We start from the raw sequence: 12,022 nt of genomic DNA, 5'->3' as shown, positions 1-12,022 counted from the left end.
AGGCGAGTACAACCAACACAGTGGCAGATGAGGACGACAGAGGAAGTCTCATCAATAATGGAGAGCGGTAGAGGAGGAGGGGAGGAGGCATGTAGAGGAATTGTGGTAGAGTGAGTGAGAAGTGCAGCTGGTGTGTTTCTTTCATTTCTTCCAAATGGACATTTTGAAATGATGCTCCCCAGAGGCCACGCATAAGAGGAAGGCAGCTATTAATAGCTGATGGGTTGAACAAGTTGTCAAAGTGCTTTTTTGTGATTCATTTTTTCCCCAGGGAGCAAAATAAATAAAATAATAATTTTTCTTGGAGGCCATGCAGGTGCCTGACTTACAGCTTGACCAAAACACAGACTAGCCGATTGCGCTCCATGAGACACACCCCATGAGTCAAAAAACTATTTCTTGTCTGTCAAGCAGCATGCAGCTTAACCTGGGAACAGACAAACACACACACAATGATTATCTCCACTGACAGCTGTCCAGATGCAAACAGAAAATCTGTCACACGGCCACCGAGAATGACCGCGTGGCTCTTGTAGTGTGGCAGCTCCTCCGCCCAGCAGCCATCCTGCTTGTTCCCTTCCCTCAATGCCCCTCATTGTATTAGAAAGAGGAGGACCATTCTTACTCACATCTCTCGTGCTCTTGTTTCCCCAGGGGCCAGCCCCGAGGAAGTGAAACTGTTGCAGGACTTCGGATGTCACCCCCGTGTCACGGCTTCCCCTCAGCTTGACCAGCTACACCCACACACACATATCTCTGCTCCCCGAAGGACGCCAATTAACAGCAGGCTTGAGACAAAGAGCAAGGAGGAAGGGAATACACTGTAGGAGGCGCCTGTACCTGCTGTGGAAGGGGACTGCACTGCTTGTGAGTATCGCATTGTTCTCGTGGTGCTCGGGTGAACACAGTTTCGCACAACTGATCATGTGATGCGACCTATTTCATATCTTTTTCATAGCAAAACAAAAAGAAATTGAGTTCATAAACATAATTAACAATATGAGATATGTAAGATATTGACTTTCTTGTTAGGTGCAATGCAAATGTAGCTAGAAGTGTTTTTTCCAATATATCACAATAGATTTTATCTGTGTGTATCTCTTAGAAACAGCTGGGCTGTACCTGGCAATCTTGCTTTGTTCTCTTTTTTTTTCCTGTTACTTACACAGCAGCTTTATTTATCTATTTTTCTACAGGAGAGCTAAATTTAACACTCAAAGGATGTGGTTAAATCTTTCTTACTCTCAGCCTCACTCTATCACGGCTGTCTTTCTTCTTTATGTCTTGTTTCCTGTCCAATAGAAGTTACATTTCCCAGAAAATCCAGCAGAGGAATTAGGTAGACGACAGGGGCAAAATGATCTGGCAGATCCACTTACCTCCTCTGTCTATGATCCCCCTGGCCTCTGATATTATTAGAGGTTGATATATATGTAGAGAACAGCAGCGGGAGAAGGCTGGGTAGGGGAGTAAGATGGGGAAGGCAAGGTGCGAGAGCTCAAAGACCCAGGGCTGCTCATGACAAAGCCGAGGCAATAATCTGAAAGTGTAAAAGCTGCAAGTGATTGGACGGTGAGGGGAGAACAACAACTGGAAAAGATTTCAATGTTAAATCACTCGCAGACTCAGATGTCTCCTCACTACAGCTCTTAAAGAAAATATAAATATAGATATAGATATGATGGCTCTGAGCTATTTACTGTCATGAAACATGAGCAAAATAAAACATGTTAGCACTGGGATATATCAACCCAATATCACAGCAGAGCATGTAATGCACACGCAGGTCAACCAAGTCCATTTCACACTTTGCCTCTCTAAAGCCTGAAATGGACACAAAGTTGTAATACCAGCAGGGGGAGACAATATGTTTAAAGCCAAGAAGTCGGTACTGAAAAAGGAAGGTACGACATTCCAGTCCCTCTATGGCAGAAACAATTGAGCTCGGTGCCTAATATGTATATACATGTAAATCTGTATGTATACATACAGATTTACATGTATGTCTCTTTATACACTTTTTTGTAATTATTTTCACGTTAGCTTGAAGTAAAATATCGCAAGTTCCTACAACTTTGTACTACTGTATACATATACATATACAAGAAATAAGAATTCACTGAAAAAAGTGGTTTAATAGAAATTAATGCTTTTGTAAAAAGGTAGAATATAAATACAGTTCTTAGATGTCCTTTTACTATAAGCAGCCATTTTCATAGTGTGCTAGTAGGTTTTTGTTTGGACAATCAAGGTTAACAGGCCAACCATTACTTTTGTCAAACTTGTGTCTTTGGCAAAGACACAAGTTTGACATATCTTTTGTTTATTTTTTTGCAAGAAGCACATCGAGAGCACAAACCATCAAGGCTTTTTACTGTTTCTGGGTGTTATTTACTTTCACTGATAAAGTATTTGTTTTGTTCTGTACAGTCATTTGGCTTCCTTTATTATTTTTTGTACTTTAAGGTGTACCTTGGAGGGTGTAAGCCAAATTTTAATGGATTGTTAACATAACCCCACTCTACACCACTACAAAGTTTTATCAGAATTCATTCAAAGCTATCGTGATTACAGTCAGACAAAACATAACCTCCTTCGGGGAGGTGACAACAACAGATTAGTGTTGACATAGCAAAAACATTTCCAAAAAACTTAAACGTGTCCTGGGTTTTCTGAGGTTTTGTACCTTAGCATGATGGTCTTCCACAAACTTCTGCAGAGACATTCTTAGTTTAGATCACTGCTGACTTTCGTGAACTCTTCACTTTTCATAATCGGAAATTCCTCGACAATTATTGACTGGATTCTCATGAGGTTCCCCTCAGAAACCTTTATAAATAAATTTGTGAAACTTATTTGATTCATAAGCTGCGCGATACCTTGACCTGACCCTGCAGCTCACCATGATTAGGCATCTCCTATTTGCATTTGTGGATGCTCCGAGGCCTGTCTGGGAACCTTTTTTCTGAATTAGAAAGACAGGAGAAAATCTTGCTGCTCCTTTTTTGTGACTAAAGGGGAATACGCTCCATAAATGTGTATGGTCACCTCTGTTCTCATCAGCACCAATTTGCAGTGAATCGTCCTGCATATCATGACTGGGTCTACTAAGTGGTAATACCACATGAGTGAAAACCTCTCAGGATTTCTCCAACACAATTTCACACATAACAAGACTGCATTATATTACAAAATCATTGCATTTATTCAGCAACAGGGTTGTGTAAGCACACCGACTTCAGCATTTAGCCTCAGAATCCACACAGGATCTCCTCTGCACACTGTCCACAACCATTAATTAGCAGATAATTGTGTAAGCCAAGCTCTCATCCATGAGGGGGTTCTCATTGCTCATCAGCACTGACGTGAATACTGTGAGGTTATCTGCGCAAGTACATGGAGATCATGGATGCAGATAAATGCCAAATGTGCCTGCTCTTGAGTATAAAGCCAAATGTGATATTCTTCTGTCTTAAATGTAAATGTTTTGGAGGAAGGCAGAAAAGAAAAGAAAATGACTGACTCCAGGGTAACAGACCAAAAAGCCAAACCAACAAACAAGGAGCTGTGTCAAATGCACATACAGGTCCATGCATCAGCTGTAATGATGTAATTGCAGAGGTCTGCAAGTGCACTTACATATCTGCACGGTCTGTGCCGAGACTGATCATCAAAAAGCATTTAACAGACTCTAAGAGCAAGGCCTTACAATATTCAGCACAACAACCTACATGTTTAAACGACAGGATTTAACTTACTTTGTTTGCTTTCTTGGACTTTTTAAAGAATACTCCCACTGTCGGTCTCCTTAAAGGCAAACTTCCTCCTCTAACATGTAAAAAAAAAAGAAAAGTGGCACAACACTATAACACTTCATGATCATAGCTTTATTTACAGTCTCTCCACCAAGCTTAGAGCAAATAGCATATGTTGTGTAATAATTTAGATAGCACTCCAAACCCCTTTAATTAGCGCCGACTAATCAACATAGCAGCTTCTCATCATAGATTTATGGACAGCCATGATTGCTGCCAGGGTGAAATTAACTCTTTCCATCTGCAGGGAACTGCTGAAAGATGCTTGGCTCAAACACACTCCTCCTTCTCACACACAGGCATGAGCTTAAGCAGGCTAACACGCACACATAAACACACATGCATATATGCAGATGAGACTTGTCTCTTCCTTCTGGCTGTCTCTGTAGAGCTGTCACACATGCTGCGTCTTGGAGCACCAGGAGGCCGGGGTTGACTTGAATTAAACTGAGAGGATGTCCTCTCCAGATCTGCAGACGGCACACAGAAACACCCCAGTGCAACCCCCCACACCTCCCCAGCTTCTCATCCACCCACAAGAAAAAGACAGTCAGAAAAAGACAGAAGAAGAAAGAGCATAAGGGAGATATATGAAAGAAAGGAGGGGAAAGAAGTGAGGCTAGAGACGGGGTGGAGAAGAGGAGAGAGTTAATAAATAAGAGGCAGGGAGAAATTGCCTGTGAGAGACAGGGTTGGGCGATGAGGTGGAGTTGGAGGAGGACAGGAGAGTAAGAAGAAGGGAAGGAAGATGACATTGTGTGCATGTGTGTGCTCATGATAGAGTTTGACAGAGAAAGGAGAGAGTTGAGACAGTAAGCCTGGAGAAGCTCATGCCACCGGGCACATATTGAATATACAGAGGATCCTTCTCCTTTGCCTGGTCAGTAATAAAAAAAAAATACACACACACCAGTGGTTTATAAAAACAGCTACAACATGAAACATGCTTTTCAGGTAAAATGTCATCAAAGCAACAGCCACTCATTATTTTTTCAGACATGACAGTCTACTAGTATCTGAAGAAAGAAATATTAGTCAGGCAACTAAGAAGTTTCCATCTTTTTTCAAAAGTGGGATTTTGATATTGTCCCTGTCACAGCCACTACTGTGGTGTTCAGCTCAAGACAAGACATTTTATGACCGCACCATTAACTATTGTAACAGATTCACTGGGCAGATGATCCGAATGCTGGACACGGGCGGCAGAGTTAAAATCCAAAATCGAAATCTGTAATCCACTGGCTTGGGGTCGCACAGGCTCTCAGGCAGAGTCTGAACAACGATCCATAAACAAATGCAAATCAGAAACAAAAGAAAACACGGAAAATATAGCTCTGAAAGCGACAGGAAAGCTTGGCTGTGAAGGATGACAAGACAATCTGGAGAGAGTGATTCATAACTGGCAGGTGGCGTTTAAAAAAAGCAGGGAAACAAAACCAAGATTAGAAGTAAAACTACTGAAACTCAAGTGAGTGATTTCAAATTAAATCAGGAAGTAACTAAACAGAAACCCAAAATAATGACAACTGTAAATAACTGCGATGCACATTTTGCTTTCATACGATGAATAAATGACTCAATCAGCAACTCAGTCGACTCTGAAACTAAACATTAATTCATAAAGATGAACTCCAATAGTCTGTGAAACACAAGCAGGGATGAAATAGCATTACATAAAACTGAATTAAGTCTACAAAAAGATTATTTTTCTTTTTTGTCTGCGTTTCATTTCTAATCAAGGTTGATGTTAGAAGCAGGAAAAATGGGCAAGCGTAAGGATTTGAGTGAGTTTGATGACAAGGGCCAAGTCGTGATGGCCGGGTCAGAGCATCAGGATGCACTGTGGGAAGAAGGCAAGCTGATAGAGGCAGTGTGATGCTTTGGACAATGTTCTGTTGGGAAAGCTTGGGTCCTGCCATCCAGTATTCTCTGATGACTGTGGCCTCTTTCAGCAGGATAATGCACTCTGCCATAAAGCAAAAATGGTTCAGGAATGGTTTGACGAGCACAACGATGAGTTTGAGGTGTTGATTTGGCCCCCAAATAACCCCAGATCTCAATCCAATCGAGCATTTGTGAGATGTGGTGGACAAACAATTCCAATCCATTGAGGCCTCACCTCGAAACTTGCTAACATCTTGGTGCCAGATACCACAGCACACCTTCAGAAGTCTAGTGGAGTCTATGTCTCTATGGGTCAGGGCTGTTCTCGCAGCAAAAGGAGGACCAACACAATGTTAGGCAGGTGGTCATAATGTTGTGCCTGATTGGTGTATGATGTAAGGCTGATGATGCTTTATGTTACTGCTCCACGGGAGTCCTGTGCTATACAATTACAGCATAAGCACATACCTGTTCATGTGTTTATGGAGCCTGTCAGACTGTGTAATAGTGGAGTATAGGGACTCGGGTAATGAACACTTCAGTCATCAATCACAGGTAACACCATGCGCAAAACACATGCCTTAATGTGCCTCAGTCTTTATCACAGCTTCAGCATTCAGACTAATTTCCTGCATTGAGGTAGACTACAGCAGTATCTGTGTATCCTGGCCCTAAGCTGCACAACATATTTACAATAGGCAATCTTTTTGTGTATCCCACCTCCAAGCATTGTTATTAACAGTAAGTGCTTTTGCTATTCTGTTCTAGCATACTGTGTCTCTCCTGTGCCCTGGATGATAAACACGTTAGAGACCGAATTTTTTGTGTGTGTGTGTGTGTTGACCAAGAAATTGGAACATAAATTATTAAGTGAGAATGCACCTTTAAAATATAGAAAAGAGAAAAAAAAGCACCCATTGTACTTTCTACTTATGCCTGCAAAGTAGGCAATCCTTGAATTTCCTGCCTAAGATGATGCAGGATGAGCTTGTTACCCTTAATACAGCAAAGGCTTTGCTCATCATTGTTGCTCTAAATCTACTATAAGTCTTTCGCAGCATTTCTTCTGCCCTTTGTGGCACAAGCTTTGTTCTGTAATGACACTAAGCAGAAATTCGGCGGTCTGCGTTTTCTCTCATTTCAATTTAGGGCATTAGCTGCTGAATCATTCTCAGATTAATGATGCAGTTCCAGCCATGACACACTATCATTGTATGTGATTACTTACACGCAAGGGAAATGGCACTTCAAAGATAATAACACATATTTGGTGGTTTTCGGAAGCCCTTAAATGCATCAATATTGACTTGGATTCCCCACCCTGTTCTGCAATTACATTTGTGCCCCTGGCATTTTTTTGTAGTGCTAATTCTTACAAACCAAGCAAGCATACAAATGACTGACCTAAAAAAAAATGTGTTGAAAAAGCATCTCCTATGAAAATGCTTTGTGAATCAGTTGTTGTGCTTTTTAGTCATTTCTACATGGTTTTCAGACTAAGAGAGACCTTTTGCACCACCTACTAACTGCTGGCTTCAGGAGTAATGAATGGCTTGTTTTACGACACGCAAGCATAAAATATGCGCAAAAATATTCAAATGTGATCTTTTCCGAAATGCTGAAAGGGCTGTGTGCAACAGCAGCTTGCAGCAGTTCTTAATGGGGATGCAAAATGTAACGCACATGTATACAGAGCAGATTCCTCAGACGTGTATGATGTCGTGTTGTAAGGTTAAAAGGAGTGAAGTGTTGTGCTATGATGCAACCGCTTGCAATTTCATTGTTGTGATGAGAAATGTCTCCTATTGTTACCCTCTTAAACACTGAATTATTCAGTGCACACCAACCTAGTTTTTCCGCGTAAACCAGTCGAATAAGAGATAAGATAGCATTATTGTAACAAATACACAATTCCTGCTGACAGGATGCCAAATCGTGATTAAAAACACATGTTTTCTGCACAGAAAAACAGGTCTAAATGGGTGCAGCAGATCAATGAAAATTCAGCATTTGGATAACTCCATTCCACCTCGATCAACATGACCCAAATAACAGCAGTCTCCTCGGCATTTTGGGATATATCCAGAAAGCCAGCTGACTGCAGCGCTGTATGGTACCTGCACACAGCGAGCTCCTGCAAGATTAGATAACTAGACCTGCTTCAAGACTCAGCGAGGTCTTGGGGAATTGTGAAAGTTGGTATTGAGCTGTCTGATGAAACCCACACACGTATAGACAACATGAGGCCATCTGTGGCAGGCACAAATACAAATGTATCGACTTGCGCACTTGGACAAACCTGGAGATCACGAAGGCTTTTAAAGAACTTAAATCACCCCCAAAGCCCATCAGACCACATCAGTGTGTGGTCTGTTATTAGGCAGCCAGTGGCCAGCCCAGCTACCACAACTTAATAGAGCAACAGCCTCAGGTGGGAGGCAAAAAAGGAATACAGCAACATCGTCTCGCTCTGCAGCTTTACAGCCCAAAACAACCCTTCCAAAAGAGCCTTTTTGTTCAATTTTCAAGCTTAACATATGGACACTATGTGTGCTGTTTAGTGCAGTGAAAGACTGAAACTGGCTGGTAAAAGTTCATTCTTACTCTTGCTGAAAGCTCATTTACAGAAGTAAAAAAGGCACTAACAGTTTAAACTGCGTAAGCTGTTATTTTCAAATGGGCAGCCAATTGCATTCAGAAATAGATTTTTCAAAGTTAAAGTAAAACAAGGGCTGTCAGAACCCTTGTTAAATAATAAGGTAAATAAAACGAAGTTACACAACATTTTCAATCAGTCTGTTGTATTAATACTTGCTTTAATTGTCAGATTGTTAAATAGATGGCTTCAGAAACGCAAAGAGCAACGTTTCAACCAGCGACATGTTTGCTCTTTTCGTGTGGCACCGCATGAAAAAAGCAAGTATGGCTCATAATTTGCAGTTTTCAAACGGTGCTCTGGAACAGGCAGAAGCAAGGGAAAGAGGTGCGAGAAAGTGCAGCACCTGATGGAAATCTGCAGAAAAAAGGACATTATTATTAGTTGTCTTGCTTTAACTGTCACAGTCCTGACAGTTGAGTTAGCCAAGAGTACTGAACACTGTCACATTAAGAGGACACGGTGTCTTTCTGCTCCTGCACTGCAACATGTCAAGATTATAAGATATGTACTTTATAGTATTGCCAAGAAATCAAACATTTTCTGTTGAAGTTAGAGCTGAGCCATACTGATGTTGTGGCCAGCTGTGTTTTTAGCATGAAAAGTCTTTATTCACCCAGAATTTGCAGAAAACCTGACCAAAACTAGCCCCCTTGTGCCATTTTGCATCTGCAGTGGGATTGCCCCCCTTTCGGGATAAATGGCTGTTATTTTGAAAATATTCCTACACTATTTTTTTCAGCTTTCAACAAATTCATATTTTAGGAGATGCAGATTGTGTGTGGATGCACAGGCGAGCAAACACACGAATGGATATGATGATTAATAGCTGTACTCGGTTGCATTCAAGGCAGCGAGGTTGATAATGAACGGCGACATTTAAATGTTCTGAGCTCGCCGAGCATGACAAAACAAACACGCGGTAGTTCGTGGAGTGTTTAAGTTATAGACAAACACACACACGCTGAACAAAAGCAATTTGAGAAAAGTGTGTGAAGCTACCTTCTCATATAGGATTATTATCATTATTATTATTAGGCTGTGCTGCATGTGTTTTAAATTTTCAGTTCTGCTTGGGCCAAGATCTGCAAGGAAATCTATAAACATAGATTTTGGAAAAAGAGGCTAATCAATAGTGAACCGATGGAAAAAACAATCCTCTCCAATGTTCAATCAGAAGTTATTTGACAATGCAACACCACTACAGGGAGAAAGGGTCATTTCTTCTCTTGCTGGCACATACACTGCTCATGACACAGCACGAGAGAGGCGAGGAGAGCACGCCAGCCACTCAGAATCACATTAACGCACCGCCCTTCACATTCTCCAAAGAGAGTGTGATACTTTTTGTTCAAACACTGGTTTATTCCTAGAATGATTATCCCATTTTCTTCCCTGCAAGCAAATGAATGTTAAGACATTTTGTGACAAAGACTGATAACGTGTGAGGAGTGGCAATGAAACTATGCAGGAAAATAATGAGAGCTTACACAGTCAGAAAATGAAAGCGTCCTCCATAGTTCACTGAAATGGAAAATCTTTCAAAAGAACAGTGACAACTATGAAGAAGCACATAATTCATGTAAACATTTGACATTATTGTATGATTACAGAGAGATGATTGATTGTGTTAAGCGGGCGAGCTTTCCACCTGCTTAATGGTTAGGCTCAATCCACCCAAGCAGAAATCCTTTTTTAAAGGTCAGAGGGCTTTAGAGGTCAGTCAAAATTTAGCAGATACATTCATCAAAGTCATGATAATATCTAATCTGCTTATGGTTCTTATTTTAAAACTGTGACAGTAATAATATTACTGGCCTTTAGCATTACTTTATAGTGTGGATTTATAGGTCTTTAACCTAGAATGATTTGGTGTGGAGAGAAAAAAATCCAGGCCCTGATTCGTTTAATCTGCAGTAAAATGCATGCTCACAGTGACTGAATACAGCTTAGGTAACACCTGATTGTACTCCAGTCCCATCCATATCATCCCCTCCAACTTTGTTATTGTCCAGCCCTCTCATCCTGGAGGCTTTACAGCTGGATGGCCTAATTGGAACCATTTCCACATATAATATGGCAGCCCCACGGGGGCTCATTATGCAGTAGATACTGGGCAGACTGACCTCAGCTATTCTTCAGCCTCCGCCTCTTCGCAGTCCTGTGGTTTAGTCCGGTGACAGATACAGTAGGGTTTCCTTCATCCTACAGGCCATTGATCACCATTAGGAGGAAAAAATTCATGCTGGCTGTGTGATCATACAGGCTATGTGTGTAACTGCGTTAGCGTGTAAGTTTCTGTGTCGCTACGGGCACGACGCTGGGCACTGCAGAAATGACTCACCTCTCATGTGTCAAAACTCAAAAGAAATCAATGGCTGCTGCAAAGATATACATGCTACAGCTCCAGTTTGAGAAGCTTTGTGTAAAAATTGGGAAATCTGCTTGATTTATAATAGCAGCGTTTACAAATAGCAGTTTAAATGGGTAGTTTGCTGTTTTGAGAAATGTATGGTTGGAGGAGAAGACTGACTCTACTGTCACGTCTGTCTGCTAAATACAAGGCCACACCAAGCAACCAATTAGCTTAGCACAGACATAGTAAACAAGGGGGAACTGCTAGCTTACCTCTGTGTGAAGGTAGCAAAATCCATCTACCAACACTCTAATTAGCACTGTGTCTTTTTTTAAACTGAGACTTTTAGACTGAAGTGAAAAGCAAGAAGTTGAAGCCCTGTGGTGAATTGTTTCTGGCCTCTTTGCTGAGATCAGAGTTTTAGGTGCTCTTTTTCACTTTTTTTCTCACCTAGCTTAAAGTGAATAGGCATCTTTCCAGAAAAAATCCCCTTTTTTCAACTTCTACTGTCAGTACTAACACATGCTGGGCCACCCACACAGTACACCTTTAGAACCTGCTCAGCCATGGAAACCCATGCCATGAAGCTGAAGCTGACAGAGGAGGTTTGGAGCGCTGCACAGTGTTAGCAACTTTCACACTCTTCCTCTGCGATTGGCGACCCCACTTGATAACTTTATGTGGTCTGCCGTTTTGTGGCTAAGTTGCTGTGGTTCCACTTTAGAATAATACCACTTACTGATCATAGAATATCTTAAAGAGAAGAAATTTCATGAATTGACTGTTGCATCAGTGCCATCCTTTTAGGGCACCACATTCAAATTAATTGAGCTCTTTAGAACAACCCATTATTTTAATTCTTAAGATATTTCAATAATGACTTATACTTTTGTGGTAAATCTATGCCATAAGTACATCATAGCAAGCACTGTAAATTAACGTTTACCTTCACATTTAACTACAGATCGCAGTGATGTAGCCCCCAACTATTGTGACTGGCCTTCAATATCCCGATTCCTTTTATGCATTTCTGCATACATTTTGGCCACAGTTTTAAACAGGATAAGTGCAAGAATAATAATCATCCAACAATATTATTAATAGCAACTATAACTGCAATATAAGGATTCAAAGATCTCAACAAATTCCTAGATGGAGATTGCTGAAACTACTGAAACGGATACAAGGGAATGGATAAAGACGTGGAAAAAGTTGAAGGTACAAATGTGTTTGCCTCTGAATAAGAAGATTTTTTTTTAAAGGGTGAGGAGGGAGGGAAAAATTGCATTCAATGCTGTGTGTCGGCCACTT

The 12,022-nt window shown here is 41.1% G+C and overlaps 1 protein-coding gene across 5 annotated transcripts in view; it reads left to right on the top strand.

Moving 5' to 3' along the window:
- b3gat1a (beta-1,3-glucuronyltransferase 1 (glucuronosyltransferase P) a) overlaps positions 1–12,022 on the top strand; it is an 89,023-nt gene that overhangs the window by 31,996 nt on the left and 45,005 nt on the right. For 4 of the 5 annotated variants that reach the window (XM_005474611.4, XM_005474612.4, XM_005474610.4 and 1 more), the window contains exon 2: positions 655–867. The exons of the other annotated variant lie outside the window; for it this stretch is intronic. The gene's annotated coding sequence lies outside the window, so the exon portion shown is untranslated. The remainder of the gene's footprint in view (positions 1–654; positions 868–12,022) is intronic. 5 annotated transcript variants of the gene reach the window in all.

The sequence above is a fragment of the Oreochromis niloticus genome, linkage group LG14 (genome assembly GCF_001858045.2).
Source record: "Oreochromis niloticus isolate F11D_XX linkage group LG14, O_niloticus_UMD_NMBU, whole genome shotgun sequence".
Lineage (NCBI taxonomy): Eukaryota > Metazoa > Chordata > Actinopteri > Cichliformes > Cichlidae > Oreochromis > Oreochromis niloticus.
The sequence above is the reverse complement of the archived record's forward strand: the minus strand, read 5'-3'. Positions and strand labels throughout refer to the sequence as shown.